Source organism: Bemisia tabaci, chromosome 4, assembly GCF_918797505.1.
Source record: "Bemisia tabaci chromosome 4, PGI_BMITA_v3".
NCBI lineage: Eukaryota > Metazoa > Arthropoda > Insecta > Hemiptera > Aleyrodidae > Bemisia > Bemisia tabaci.
In genome coordinates this window covers 37,257,905-37,274,632 of record NC_092796.1, presented here as the reverse complement: position 1 = coordinate 37,274,632, position 16,728 = coordinate 37,257,905, and the positions used below count along the sequence as shown (strand labels likewise).

General features: G+C 41.0%; 1 protein-coding gene across 1 annotated transcript in view; it reads left to right on the top strand.

The window, feature by feature from the left end:
• The window catches only part of sbm (L-type amino acid transporter sobremesa), a 98,879-nt gene that overhangs the window by 3,500 nt on the left and 78,651 nt on the right, over positions 1–16,728 (top strand). The gene's annotated exons all lie outside the window — the stretch shown is intronic.

Below are 16,728 nucleotides of genomic sequence, written 5' to 3'. Positions count from 1 at the left end.
GCCCTTACATCGGAGGTGCGACGCTGTTCGCCCCTCTGCGGTGCGCTATATGCTACAAGACGAATTGGACGTTGTAAAACAAAAGAAACTATCTCCTTTGTAACCTGGGTCTTGAGACCCACAAGAAACATGTATGACAAGGCTCTGAAACTATTGAGATAGTTCCTTTTGACCAAGAAACTTTCCGTTGTCAGCACAGGTTGCGGATATCAATTCGCGGTTTTCGTGCAAATGAGCGGTCCGTAAGTTTCGTAAATTTAGATTGTTTTGGTTCCCCCACCCTCCTCGCGGGATCCGCAACGATGCAAAACCCAACCTCCTCGAATTTCAAATGTATAAAGGACGCGTGGAAATTGCAAGAAACCATTCGGGGACAAGGGAAAATCGGATGATAATATTAGGTATTCAATAAATAGGATACTGTATTTCAAGTATTATTCATGGGCAAACGGGTATGGAAAATACAAACATTACCATCTCGCCTTCAATTCTGTAGGTAGGCCAGAAAACAGCCTCCGTGCGGTATTAGGTATCTATCCAAGGAATTGAGGCGCTGGGTGCAGGAAAGGAACTTTACGGTCTTGGTTGTTAACAGTCTCCGTTGTTCGGATATATACTGGAGAGGAAATAGGAAACTGAGGGTTATTTACATGTAATTTTCGTTTAGGACATTTGTGAAATCTTCGGACTGCAATTTGCAGTACGGAATACTCCTCATTTTACATTTGAGAAAAAAAATTCCATCGAATAAGTCGCGACAGGAATTCTCAATGAATCAACTAGATTTTTTTAAAGCGACTAGACGTCTCTTTGAAATTATGAATATTGTTTGAACCGAGGAGGTTTCCCATTTTTTTAGCGAAAAATTCTTGTCACTGCACGTATAAGAGCGAATTCCTGTTGATCCAAGAGGAAAGTTTTCTCATGTAAATACAACGCATGTGCCACTAGATTCCCCATGCATACAGATGCTTTTATACATGTTGTTCACAAATCGAGGATCTCGACCGCGGAGTTCAGGCCGACCGCGAGAACTGTGGAATTTCGCTCGAACTCAATACCATCGAATATTGCATCAGCCAAAAGAGAACTATTCAGGAAGGGGGAGCATTAATGACGTAGCAGTGGCGACAACAACGGCCTCCTTTTACCACACCAATTTTGCCTCTCTACTCAGCCCTCCCCCCTTACTCTTCCATTCATCCTCGAGAATCTGGTTCTCAACACCGCAAATTCTGCTCTATTGCCGTAATTGAACAGGGTTGCTTCAAGGTACCTGGATGCCTGTCACTCGCGGAGGTTGTGTTCTGCCGTGCTAAAGAAGAACGCCGTATGAACATTCTAGAGTTGACAAAAGTCCTTTGGATAAAACGTTTATTTTTGAGGAAATTTATGAACATTTTTCCTTGAAATTTACAGACACTTTAGATCAAATTATAAACAAAATTATCTGAGAAATTGGCAGAAAAATATTCAAAAATGTTCCTGCAAATTAGTGATTTGCCAGAGGAAATATGACGACGCCTGAAGGCTCATACGGCGTTTTTCCTTAGCACGGTAGCACGCCATTGTTAAGGAAGAGCGTCGTATGAGCATTACGCACTTTTAGAGTGCGACAGAAGATTCGCCACCTTGATTCTTCCATTTACTTTACGTGTGAAAGTGACGTGAGATGATTTTCTGTCGTAGTCTCAAAGGGCGTTAAATTATTTGGCGCGGACTCTAAAATTTTTAAATTTGAGTTCCCGCATATTTTTCCGTGAAATTTTCGCGCGTATTAGACTAAATTGTATGGATAATTCTTTGACGTTAGTATGAAGAGAGTATGAAACGTAGGGCCAGGGATGTAGACGTAGAAAGCTCTTCGCCAGTAAAACCTGTAAAATACTTTTGAAAAAAAAACCCAATCGAGGTTATAACATACAAGTCGCTTTACAGCACTCCCTCGCGCTCTACGACTCCTAACCTCCACTGCTCTCTTTCAAACCACAAATCTTGAGGGATTGAGCACCTTAACATTTCTGCTTCAATCCCTTCCCTCCAACCTTTCATTGGGCGCCCTCTGCGTCTTCTCCCAGGAGGAACCCAGTCAAGGACCTTCTTCGGCAACCTGTCTCCTGCCATTCTCTGGACATGACCACACCAGATGAGTTGTTTTGTCATAATATCATGCACGATGGTCTGCTTGGCATCCATGATATCCCGTACCGTCTCATTCCTGACGCGATCCTTTCTGGAAATACCAGCGGATCTACGCCGAGGTCTACAATCGAGGTTATTTTGACCAAAACATCAGCGCAGAAGAAATAAATTCATCAACAAAAAACAGCGCTGTTGAGGTAATATCAATGAGACATCAACTTAGCTGCAATAATTTACACAAAAATCAGTATGCAAGCGGTTTTGGTATATTTTTATCAAAATCAAAACTTTGGCAGAATTTTCAGCGAAAAATATGATTTTCAGTTTTCACAAAGTTTTTTGGTAAAGCTCTGCCTTACTTAACTTGCTTTGCTATCCTCTGGCTCAACTTAGCCCAAAGTCGCTAAAAAAATGGAAATTTTGAACTGAGTGTTGGCGGCAGGCGGCTCGCTCTGTGTTTTTGCAGATTTTCCTCTGGTCATTTCGAACGGCACCTTTTGTACGGACAGGGTCATTGGCGAGAGCCGTCTTGGAAATCCATCCCGGCGGCTCCTCTTGCGTCTAATAAGTAATGAGCCGGCTAAATAAGGCGGCACTCTCCCCCCTTCACCCCTTGCCCCCGTCGCCGCGTCGATTTCGATTTCGTTTGAACGCTCCTCCCGCTTTGTCTGCCGCTCATCGTTAGAAGGACACGACGCCCCTAAACAGAACAACGCAACTCCCATAAGAATCCCATGTAGATTCGCGGTTTTAGCTCAGCAGGGCCGTATAACGACACGGCGGCGCTTCGTTTTCAATCATGCCTCTCATTATTCTTGACTACGCATTATTTATCATAGCTACAGGGTGTTTGCGAATTCCTCCGCTAGAATGAAATACGCGGTTTCGGAGCGGTTCCGGTCCTGGTCCCTCGTGCCAATGGGTATAGGGGGCCGTTCATAAATAACGCCGGGCATTAGGCATATTTTTTACCCTCTCTATTCCCTGTATTAAGCCACTTTGCCCCCTACCACCTAAAGGTGGAGATGTAGGGGGTGTAGGGGGCGTACGCCCCCCCCCCCCCTGTTGGCCGAAAAAGGAGGAAGCAAAAGAGACCAAAGAAAGAAGGAAGGAACGAACCCTCCCCCCCCCCTCCCGAGGTGGTACCTGTCAGCATGTATGGACGACTCTTAATACAAATCGTTATCAGTGGTAGAAGTCGCAAAGCACGCATCTCAACTGAGACCGACGAGTATCACCATTTGAATTGCTTCATTTACTTGAGACGCGTTTGTGTGCACAGTTAAAAATTTCCGAGTTAATAGTTACTTTCGGTTACTTTGAGTTACTTTTTTTTGATCAGATCAACCGAAAGAACTCGGTCGAGGGATCAAATTTTTGGTCAAATCGACCGAAAATGTGAACCCTAAGACGGCTGGGGATGAAGGAAGTGTCTTGCTGAACTAATGTACCCTGGTTATTCTCAATGTCACTTGGAGGTTGCGACTTGCGAGTATGGCTAGCGCTGTGGACTCGCCCCTTCAATTTTGCAGATGCAACACGGGCATCCATCAAGCACGAATAGTTGTATCTCATCGATACGATTCAGGCTCGATACTGACTATTCGCGATTGATTGTTCACGAGGTTGCAAATTTTTAACACAAAATTTTGGTCAATGTAGGTAACCCAAAGAAAACCCAACTCAAAAATACATGTATTAACCGCACGTTCAAGTTATTTTGTGTTCTACTTCTCACATTACCACAGGATAAGGATTAATTTTTTTTGGTGTGTGATGTTAAATTAATCACGACGCCCTTTTGGATTTTTTTGGGTAATGTTTTGAAGAAAATCGTTTTACCGAGAATAATGTCAATAGCTGACTGTAAGAACTTGGTTGCTCCCAGTAGCACAATATTTACGATTTTTCCGGGCTCCTTCACGCTAGTTTTCCTTTCTTTCTGCGTGATATTTGCATGTGTGTTATGCAATCAGCTGCATTCACAGGCTTTGCTCGTCATGGTAGGAGAGCCGTAGCGGCACACTGCAAATGCGACCACAATCAATTATCCCAGCCAATGTAAATCGACTACAAGTAATAACTTTTGATTGAGGCTCCTCTACGGGAATTATGAATGATTTTAAGTTGAATTCTCCTTTGTAAACTCAGTAGGGCAGGAGGAAAAGTCGACGGCTAGGTACACAAGCAGCGCAATTATTGTCGTTCCATTAGTTCTTGTCGCCGTATCAGTTACAAATTAGATGATATTGCTCTTCATGCGATCTTTGTTTGAGCGCAAATAAACCTTGGAAATCGGCGAAGAAAGGAGACGTCGTTGAAGATAATAACAAAGCAAAAGTAACTTGATAGAAATTACTAGTAAATGTACGAACTGTAAACAAAATAAAAACTAAAGAGTCGTCCATAAAAAACAACTCCCATTTTTTTAAAAATTTTCGCCGCCCCCCCCTTCCTAAAAATTACTTCATCCTCAGCGTACCCTTCCCCGCATTTTTTGGAGGAAATGCAGAAAATCGAGCAAACCCAGTGGATATAGTAAAATTTCAAGCAAGCATTTTCAGCCTTTTTGCCTTCAGCTAAGTTTACGTTCCTTGGCTTTACTCCCTCTCCCTCCTCTTCATCCACCATTAGCCCCCCTCCTCCTCCCCACTTGGGTGACGTAATAAATGGACGGCCCCTAGCCCCTGTTGTGGAGCCATTTTCCGACAAATTGCCAGTTTCCAAAGATAAAATAAAGTATGACAGGAAATCTGCAACGTCACAAACGGAGGTACGTGGTTCCGCACTTTGGTCACCCATGTATGGACGTATTTTTGTCAAACGGAACTATGTGCATTATGACGTGAGCCCTGTGGTGCATATATTCTTATGGGCCTCAGGGCTCATGTCTTAATGCACATACTTCCGTTTGGCAGAAATACGTCCATATCTCCATTCCGCGCGCGTTAAAATAGTTCAAATCACTCGCAGTTCGATAAACTTCGCTGTGTTACTCCTCTCGTGCGTTTGTGGTTCTCCTCAGTCCAAGCGTGGTGAATGTCACTCCGGTCCGTAATGTTTTTCACCCCTTTCGAAGTCTCCCCATTCCAGCCCGTGGTCGTCTGATTGGTAGCATAGAGCGGTGCATTGCGAGCGTTGACGCCTCGCGCCATCGCGCCTTCAATTTTGCAGATGCAACACGGGCATCCATCATGTTCAAATAGTTGTATCTCTGCGCCGTCATCAGCGCGCCTCCTTTCCCTAGCTCTATTTCCATATTGTGTTTGTCTCCGTTTGCCTTATTTGTAATGGTGCTGTAAGGGCTACTTGAGCAGCCCAGCCGAAGATCAGAGATGCAATCGAGCCTCGGTTTTTTTAAACATTCCCACTGAATATGAGCGAAACCTCATGGGCAGCGAGAAGTGGAACATTGCAATTTGCAAATTCATGCCTCGCGCCATCGCGCCTTCAATTTTGCAGGTACAACATGGGCATCCATCAAGCACGAATAGTTGTATCTCTGCGCCGTCAGCAATGCGCATCCTCTCTCTTGCTCTATTTCCACATGTGTTTGTTTCCATTTCCAATTAAAGCCGAGAAATAAAATCGCCTAACTGACAATTTCGGAAAAATGAGATAGCGACTCTGCCGCATTACAAACATACTAGCTGCTCCGGGCGCCCTACGGGCGCCCTCCACAGCTAGCAATGGTGGTGCAGTAGCTTATTTGGAATCGGAGCGATTAGTTGAATCTATTTATTAATGATGATGATTCTGCGGCAGAAGATCAAGGAATTTAACTGCCTCTCTGCGTTACAGGGTGGAGACTGCCATTCTACCGAAAAATGTTATAAAAAGCTCGCATTATTAGTTTTTCTTTTTTTTTTGTGTGTTTTTTTTTTTTTTTTTTTATTTTTTGATAATTTTCTAATGACTATGAGGCTTTTGGGATTTATAAAAGATCGAAGCACCTCTTTGTGCACGATGTTTTTTGTACGGTTGCCTTTGAGAAGAATTTGGACTTCAAAATTTTTGTACGATGTAGCTCGTGAGAGTGCAACATATAGTTGACCATGCCCAAAAACTGTTTGGGGTAAATAAATGCCGACTCGCTTCAGTGTTTGACCCTTAGCTTTGATGATGGTCATGCAGAACGCAATGCGAATTGGAAATTGTCGCCTCTTAAAAGAGAAAGGGAGAGAGGAGTCTGCAGGTGACAAATCAATTCTTGGCAGTGAAATTCTTTCACCGGCCTTTCTCGCCGGAAATGACCTGCAAATCAAGACAATTTTCATAACGTTTCCAGACGATCAATCGGGTACCATTCGATAAACCTTTAGAAACGTTGAGGTTTCTTAAAAGCATGACAAAAACCCCCTCCAAAAGTGTGAGTTTATGCGGTGGTAAGCCACTAAGATTGAGACTGTCCAAGAATTCGAGGGGAAAATTGAGAGCCTCTCCCTCTTCCTCTACAATGAGCCTGTTAACACTGAAGTACGTTTTAGAGACACCTGAAAGAACTTCAACAACCTTGTCGTTAATTTCATTGCAATGCTTATTTTTAGGGGCCAGAATTGCGCAGTTTGTGAAATCTACGTTCGAACATGAGGAAGCTATCTTTTCCATAAATTTCAGCAATAATATCAGTTTCAGTAATACTGCTTGTCGGTAAATCAATGAATTCCGGCATGGCCTTTTTTAGCAGAGAGGTAAACACCATCACCTATTTCGGGTTAAAATTTTGCAAAATCCGCTTCGTCTTGCAAAGTTCTCATATTTTGAGTAAGTTTTCTGATTTTGAAAAGAGGTCAAAGTGGTGAGAATTTGATTGCATTTTGCACCAATGTTTGGCGAGAAGCATGCGGAACAACGGGTAAAACCTGTCTAAAATCACCACCCTAGACGACAATTTTTCCTCGAAAAGGGATATCATTACCCATTCTCTAAGAAGTCGGTCGATGCATGCCAGAGCATGCGTGATAACCATGGGAGCTTCACCCCAAAAAATGATCGTTGTTTTCCGAATAGTCTCAGCCTCTCTTGAGCTAACCGTCAGACTCAACACAAAATTCTCATTCAGAACCGAAGGAATTTTGAATTTGCTATGAACCGGCCGACCGTTAGGTAGCAACGATGCGGCGATACCTGTCCAAGCAACTGAGATGACGTCTAAGTTTTCCTTTGTACAATACGCGGTAAGACATTCTTAAACGAAAGTTTTTCCCGATCCTCCTGGACCATCAATGAAAATCGCATTACACGTGTAAGATGGATTTTGGATGAGACTAATTATTTCAGAAATAATTTGATGTTGCTCTGGGTTAGCGGCAGAAATCATGGAATCATAGTTTTAGGGGGAGGAGAGTCAGGCTCCTACCCTTGAAGATTCAGGTTAATTGGAAGCAATTCCGGAAGATCAAATGATGATATTGAAAATCCATGAAGTCTTAATGTGCTTTCAATAGCAAAAAGCCGATCAACGTAGTCGACCGACCAACAAGATAAAGAAAGAGGAAGAAACGAAGTATCAAGCAAATTTGAAACAAAGTTGGAAAGAGATAAGAACAAATGAGAATGAAATGTCTATAACAATACATGTTGTTAGCAATACGTGTGCGCACCGCTGCAGTTAATAAGTCAGGGTCAGTCAAACCGCCAGGATGCCTATCAAGAAGTGGTGAAGCGGAGTAGCCGAGAGATTGCGACGGAATGTGGGTGGTGAGTGACGAACGACAATGCGACCCAAACCTTGGTGGGAGGAAAGCTGTACGAAAGAAAACGGAGATAGCCGAAAGAACGTGGTGGGAGGGACGGCTGAGACCCTAGGGGGGGTATCTAGGGACGGGCAAGCGGGTAGCGGCCAGATGACCGCTCGAAACAGCTGAACTTTACTCGTCGATAAAAGTAAGAAAATTTGAGAAAATCGAAAAAAACAATTACAGCCTGCAAATCTACAGATCAGAAGCTTTCATTTAAAAAAAACCACATGCAAATCGGTCCGGTGGTTCTCTCAAAGTTAATGTCCCAAAATGCGGACTTTAGTCTGAATAAATGGGAGAAAATTTGAGCCCAGCTAAACTTCACTCGTCGATAAAAGTAAGACAATTTGAGAAAATCGAAAAAAACGATCACAGTTTGCAAATCTACAGATCACAGGCTTTCATTTAAAACAAAAATCATGCAAATCGGTCCGGTGGTTCTCTCAAAGTTAACGTCCAAAGATTCGGACCTCCGTTTTAATGCATCGAAGAAAATTTGAGAAAATTATGGGAGAAAATTTGAGAAAATCGAAAAAACGATCACAGCCTGCAAATCTACAGCTCAGGGGCTTTCATTTAAAAAAAAGATCACGCAAATCGGTCCGGTGGTTCTCTCAAAGTTAATGCCCCAAGATTCGGAACTTTGCATTTTAATATATAGGATAGCTCGCTTTATAGCACTCCCTCGCGCTCTACGACTCCAAACCTCCACTGCTCTCTGTCGAACTACGAACCTTGGGGCATTGAGCACCTTACCTTTCTGCTTCAATCTCCTCCCTCTAACCTCTCATTGGGCGCTCTCTGCTCCTTCTCCCAGGAGGAACCCAATCAAGGACCTTCTTCTGCAATCGGTCTCCTGCCATTCTCTGAACATGACCATACCAAATAAATTGTTTTTTCATAGTTTCATGCACGATGGTCTGTTTGTCATCCATGATCTCCCACACCGTCGCATTCTAGGGTATAGAATACACAAGCTAATGCTTTTAGTTTTGTGAAATTCTTATATGCAGCGCTTTAATGACGCTGAAACGTACGACAAAATTTCAGATTCACCCTCAAAATTACAATGGCAAAGTTTTCTCTTCGTCCTGCAAAATTGTCAGTTTGCAAATAAGCAGTATTGTTCGTTAGCCATCGATTTGCCTTCTCTGAACTACATTTTGCAATTCAGTACTACAATTTCTGGCCCATCAGTAAAAATACATATCGACGGTGAAACTACCAGACCACGTATCTCGTTTGCGGTGTTTAAAAATCTCCACTCACATTTTATTTTTTTGAAAGAGATCAAATAATTTTCGTTCCTTACAATTTTCACAGATTTTTCTCCGCACAAAGAGAAAAGACCATGGAAGTTTTCACAAACTGACGTTGAGTAGTTTTCTATTTAAAAAATAAAGTATGGTAGGAAGTCTGCGACGTCGCAAACCGAGATACGTGGTTTGGTAGTTTCACCGTCGATATGTGCATAGGGAAAGTATTGGTGCATACGTCGTTTCTCAACTGAGACAGATACTGTACGTAGCTCCTAATAGCAAAATGTAGGTAGTCCATTTGTAGCGGTGCTGTAAGGGCTACGTGCGAGCAACCCAGTCGAAGATCGGAGAGACATAATCGGGCTTTGTATTTCAACTTTTCTCCCGAATTTGAGGAAACGACCCATTTTTATATACGTGACAGCGTAAGATCGCCGTTTCCCGTGGACAGTTGTGCACATATGCTTAGGTACTCTATGTTTATCGATGTTGAAACTGTCCGATTATGTTGTCTCGGTGCGTGAGACCAAATACATAAATTTCTCTTTTCATCGGACGATTGAGGAAGCGTTCAGATTTACAGCTGCATTTCCAGACCGCGGCGTGAAGTATTCAGAGTTTGAGGGTGAGGGGGGGGGGGAGAGCAAGTGCGGGAGACAATATTTACCTAGCTAAAAGCGCCTCTGTAAATGTACATCGAGTGCTAATCATAGTTTGTTTGCTTACGATGGTGATGGCGGTGGGCGCGGCGCGAGTTTTTCACCGAGTGATGAGACGGTGTCGTGCATATTTTACTGCGCTGAGGGAAAACACCTTATCATCATAATTCGGTGCTGGCTCTGTTTCTCATATTTTAATTTTAATTACGTCAAAACTAACCATTTTTTACATTACATTTTCGGAGAGGTTTCTTCGCAATTTAATGTATTGTGCGTGAAAATTCCGGAGAAAAATACTCGTATATTCACTCTCGAATAAACGCACTTAACCGGAAGAAATTAGGCAACATTAGGATGTTCGTATGTCGTTCTTCCTATGTTGCACTTGATGCTATCGCCGATTGCGGCACGTTAGAGGCGTAACAAACCCCTTCGTTGACGAATACTTCATGCTATTAGCTCGGGAATTCCTGGAAATACAGGTCACAGGCATGTTCACCGATTTTGTTGCAGGTTACTATTCTTAATTAAACTCATGCCAGATCGACGGTGACTCTTCCAATCCACGGATCTCTGTTTGCGACGCACATTGGTTCCAGGGCCCGATCTAGGTGGCATTAATTAGAATATCACTGATGATGACATATTATATATGTTTCTAGGGGTTCTTTGGGTCGCTAATTACGAATTTGAAGTCAATTTGACTGTATCTTTTAGCATAAGGTGGTAAATTTGCATTTAGCTTGAAAATTCATACTTAATACTACATTAATAATATTTTAAAATGGCTGAATTCCTGGACTGATATATTTTTCAACCTTTTTTGATTTATCATCAAAAACTATCGATGAATTTACGAGGATTTCTCCTCTAATTACTAATTTTTTTATGGGGAGGGTGGGCAATGTTGCATAATTTTGTGAATCAGGAATTGGTATTATCTGGTAAAATATACCTCCTAAATGCTGTGGTTTCCCTGAGGAAAATAAATTCCAGTACCAAAGAAAACTGCTTATCCCACTATTCGAGTTGTTCATACAGTGTTGACAAATCAGCGTAAGAAGAACTTTATTTGAACCTCAATGCTCGCTGATTTCTTGATTCGCCGCGCTTTAAAACCAACAGAAATTTTGAAGCTTCGTAATTTAATGGTACAATTATGCTATCAGAATTATTATATTATCAGAATAACTATGAATTAAGATTCGATCTTCGTCTATAATTCAAAAAATACATTTAAATTCATTATACGCGGCAATTTAAACATACGTAACATAAATATTTTACTTGAACAAGAAGTATAGGTATTCACTCAATGAAGGAAAGCAGAAACCAAAATTAATAACAAAGTATTTTGAAAGAAAAATGATTACTGTCTGTAGGAGCAGGAAAATATTCATCGGTATAATATTTTATTGCGCATCAAAAAGAGTGAGGTGTCACACTTGCTTTTTTTCTTTTTTAAACAAAGTTGTGAGCTTGCGATGATTTCAGAGCCTTACAAACCTGAGAGAATAAAAACACGAAGAAATCATGAACCAAGAAAGAAATAAGCATTCGTCGTTAAGTTAGAGGACATTTACTCATACAATCACGGAATAATGCGCGAGGAGTGCAGTAAGCTCCTTTTCTGTGGAACAGTGCTATGTCTATGGGCCTCTCTAAAGGTACAGACAATGTGAAAAACAATTATCTAAACGATTGAGAGGATTTAAGAACCCACGTGTTCTGTATTTTGAGCCATAATTGTAAAATTTCTAGTCAAAAAACGGGAACTGTCTTTAGTCTATGGGCTTCTCTACAGTTATAGACAAGGTGAAAAATAATCATCCCAATGATTGTGAGGATTTGAGAACTCACGTGATGTGCAAAAAATGCAGTCCTCAAAGATTTGGAGTTTGCAGTAGTGCAGTAAACTCCTCAGTGTGTCAATTTTCTTCATTTCTCGAAGGCCGGTTTTGGAAATTCAAAGTGCGCTAACCTCCAGGGACGCAAGTATGCGCAGAATTTTTTTGCTCCGAAATCAAGTGTAGGGTCAGCACTAACTACTACAGTCGGTCTGCACGTGTGCGAACCTACGCAGGGCCTTTATTTTGAGTCATAATTGTAAAATTTCCGGTCAAAAAACCGGAGCTGTGGTAAGTCTATGGGCTTCTCTAGAGGTATAGACAAAGTAAAAAATAATCATCTTAACGATTATGAAGACTTGAGAACCCACATGACCTATAAAAAATGCAGTATTTATATTCCCAAGGATCTGAGGTCTGCAGTAAGCTCCTTAGTGTGTCAATTCTTTATTTCTTGAAAGCCGGTTTTGGAAATTCAAAGTGCCCTAACCCCCAGGGACGCAAGTATGCGCAGAATTTTATTGCACTAAAATCAAGTTTAGGGTTAGTACTAACTACTACAGTAGGTCTGTATGCGTGCGAACCGGCGCAAGACATTCATCTAGAGCCATTTTTGTAAAAATTTGCTTGGAATTAGTAGAAAATAACGCTTTGTCTAACGGCTTGTCTAGATGTATAGACACGTTTTTGAAAGATAGTAAGAACGTATAAACCTTTAACATGCCTTATATTTTTGATACACCATAACAGAACACTTCACATTTGCATCTATTTCTGTGTGATGAACTTCAAATCATAGGACCTGACAGTAAACACTGAAAACTGGTGCGAGTCCGCCCAAAAGTACCTCGCGGCCTCACCTTTAGGTGCTTATCATTTCCTTATTAGTGATCCAATCTTCATGATATTTGGCCAAGTTACTCTCGAGAGTATGCACTATCAATCTGTGGTGTCAAATTTTAATTTTTCCAAAATTCATTTTTTCGAATTAATGCCACCTAGATCGGGTCTCGGAACCAATGTGCGACGTAGCAGACTTACTGTCATGCTTTATTCATTTGGTCTCGTCATTTTTTAGGGGGAGTTTTTTGGATTGGGCCGGGGTGGCTACCGCCACCTAGAATTTTTTAATGGAAAAACTATTCAGCGTCATTTCTTGAAAATTTCTGTGAATTTTCTCCTCTGTGCGAGGAAAATTCTGTGAAAAGTTTAAGGAATGAAGTTGATTTGTTCTTTTAAAAAAAAAATAAAATGAGAGCGGAGATTTTTAAACACCGCAAATGAAATACGTGGTTTCGGAGTCTTACAGTCGACTTGTAATTAAAAAAAGTTCACACAAAAAAGTTCGAGAGCCCACCGAGATCCTATTTGGACTGCATTTTGCAATTTGGAACTATAAATTCTGGCTCATCTGAAAAAACACTTGTGTGCATGCGGAAACTAATGGCACATACGTTGTTTTTAACCCGGGGTAGAACTTTTAGTTCCAAATTGCAAAATGTAGTCCATTTCACCGCCACTCTGCCAGAAATATCGGGCTGTTAACCGACTCAACCACAGCTATTTTCCGCGGGGAAAGCGCAAAATTAGCACAGCATACATGGACGAAACTCATTTAGGTAGATTAATTTTTAGGAATGGAACATGCTATCTGCCAATCATAGACAGCGTTATTCGATTGACCTTCGAAGTTGTCGGAGTTAAATTGAAAACAAAAGAGCTCGATTGAGTTTTTATTGTCCTAAGGTAATTGAATTAATCAATCAATCGATCGTTTAAAAGAAGCAACTGATTTTGGGTTCCATGTATACCTAATGACACGCCAAATCTAATTTCCTACCAAGTATAAAGCTTATGTTTTATTTTCAATCCTGAAATGCGGAGTTGAGACAATGACTTCCCATTTCAAGTCTGTCAAAAAACAAAGCCTTACAATTTCCAACTTTTCGTTTTCTCGTTGTTGCCGCCATGCATACCTCGGAAAATGCATCATTTGACTGAATGATCCAGGATCTCTGATGAAAATGATTCGATGTTAAAATGCATGGGCCGTGGGTCTGAACTGAAAGTCGGAAATGGTCATATCCATTTTTCCCCCTTTTCCCCTTTTTTTCTGTCGAACTCACTGTCTTTTTTTGACCATAACGTAAGCTAACATCAGGCACCAATTCGGCTGTGGGTTTCTTTTCATTTCAGAAGAGGTCAATTAACACAAAAATCACCCTGATACTCTCTTGAACTTTGGTCAAAAAACAACAACACTATATCTCGCTGTTCGATGACCGGTCAAAACGAGTTAATTCAAGCAATTGTTGTTGTTTTCAGTTATAAATTAAAAACTCTACTGTACAGAGAGAAAAAAATATTTAAATGAAAGTATTCAGGGAAGGGTTGATGTTTCCCCTCAATTGCATCTCTCATTTCAACAATCAGCTCATTGTAAGCTCGGTGTATGAACCAACGTCAACATTTTTCACTAATCTTTAGGAAGGTACATACAGGACACGACTTGGTGATGCGTGTTCAACTAACCCATAATTTTCGACTTCGAATACTATTGCGACTCTTGCCAAGACTTAATTGCGACCTGTTGCATATCCGAAACGGAACTTAAATCTCGATACTTGCCGGATAGTTTGCAGGAGTAATTTTCAAGCGGTACCCGAGGGGGGGGGGGGGGGGGGGGAGCACGTTGCCCCCGTTTTCCGCGCGAACGGCGGAACATCGCATCGTCGAAGGGGAAGGGGGGGGAGCGAGACACGGTTTTGCATTTCAATCAGAAAGAAAAGTGAGGGGGGAGAGGGGGGGAGTTTGCAGCGTGATACTCAGATACGTTGTTGGTGCAACGAAAATCAATATCGGGGCTATGCTCGACTTCCAACTTCCTGCGATTTGCTTGACGGTATTTCGAACGGTCCCACTTCGTTCCCTCCCCCTGTCCCCCTCTCCCTGCTTTCAGCCCTTCGTAGATAGGTTGTCAGGATGGGAAGGGTTTTCGATGGAGGTCGTAATAAAAGTAAATACCAACTTTCCCAGAAAAGTATTTTCCAACAGAAACGTAGCGAGGTGTAGGCGGTCCTCTCTTCAGGTGGAGGCGGAACTGTCCATATTGACTGAAAGTTACTATCTCAAATGTCAAATATGGATGGTCTACATCCATACATGATAGAGTTTGAGATGCACTGATACAATTCTTAGAAATCGTTTTACCATTACTCCAAGCTCATATACGTCCAATTCAACGTGAGTTAAAATAATGCGTTGGTTCAAATCAGTCATAACTATACGCTACTTCAGTTGCAACGCCGGATTTATAAATTTCTATAACTGGTGGGAGATTAATGGATCTCATGACAGAAGGATCTTATAGACCCCCTAAAGCTAAAAGAGAGTCATGAGGAGGACCACTGAAAATTTTGAAAACTTTTGGGTCTTTTTTAGATGATTTTGTACTTTCCGTCCGGTTATTTATTAAACACGAATAAAAGGAAAATAACAGCAAAAACTTCAAGAATTTTAAAATAATCATCGGCTTCAAAAGTCCTAAAATTATATCAATTGAACCTATTAAAAAGATTTGAATAAATCAAGAAAAAAAACTGAGCTATATAAAATAACGACTCAAAATTTTAAAAAAATTGTGATTTTCTAAGGAGATACTTTTCAGATGCGATCTTTCTAGTTTGCGTGACGAAATCCAAAATTCAGAAAAGAACTTTAATAAGAACACATGGTGTCAGAGAAAGAATACGATCTATTGCCAGTTTTTCCCCAGTTTTAAGCGTGAGGGAGTTGAGCTTGTGGCCCAGTAGTAGCATCACGCTTAGATCTCACGATTACTCGAGGAATAAAGCAGAGATGATTCATCGAACGTGGCGTGCGGAGTGGTGACTTAACCTCACTGTCGGTTTGCCTTCAATTTTCGGTGTAGGCAACCCAATCTTCAACGTGGTCGTATAGTGGTATCACTCTTAGGCGTCGCGATTACTCGAGGAGGAAAGCAGGAATAATTAGCACGGCTGATTGGTGCGCCTTTACCTCGTGTTTTTCATTTTTCGCGGGATACTTTTCTGCTTACATTTGAAATCGCTCTGCGAAAAAATCCGAATTTCTGGATTTGTGTATCGAGGTTTTTGTTATAAAACGATCAACACAAATAAATTCAAATAATAAATTTTAACACATAGTTAAAAAAAGGCGATTTTTTTTAAATGAAAATAGAGCCGGGTCCATAATTTTCCCCTGATTGGATTGGGTCTCCGTCTAAGCACAAATTTTTACACAGATTTAGTTCCACGGAAATGCCAGTGCTTTTAAGTGATTAGCTTCAGTGTCCCATAACTCATTAGTTGTGATGTCAGCAAAGGAGGGAGGGGGTTTGAAGGGTGTTGCATAAAGTTTGCACTAAGCAGAGTTGCCCAGAATTCTGACCACTGCTTCCTCTTTATTTTAGGTTACTCCACGTCGCACTGATATCAATCTCACTATGAGAATACCTAATGTTTATTAAAAGGAAAGCCTCCATTATTTTGTGTTTATCCTCACTTAATACCCTCATTTGCCTCTCATAATACCCTCCAAGCTGCATCCGGTACTTATCCTTAAGTGCTCAAACACTTCAAATTCCTGTGCTCGCTCTAAGCTCCCAACCGGCCAGATATTGTGCGAAATATTATAATTTCAAGCGGACAAGTCCAAGAGGAGACGAGTTATCGGTCAATAAGTGTACTCTGTAGGTAAGCATAAAATAAAAAAAAATAACATTAAATGTAAGTATAGGTAACGTAATATTTGCAATTAGCAATTGATAAGGAGAAAATTATAATTGGAAGTCAAATTTTAGCTATTTTTTAAAATTTGATTTAAAAACTCACAATACTTCAGAATCTGCCTGTCCATGACAAGTCTTAGTAAAGAAAACAAACGGTCTCTAGTAAAATCATGTAAGTTTTAAAGTTTTTCTACTTATTTCCGTTATTAAATTGCAAGAAACGGCCAAAATTTTACTTTTATGACGGGGAAGCCAAACGTAAGGCGATTCATGTGACCATTTTTCAGGGTTTTATTTTCAAAGCTTTAT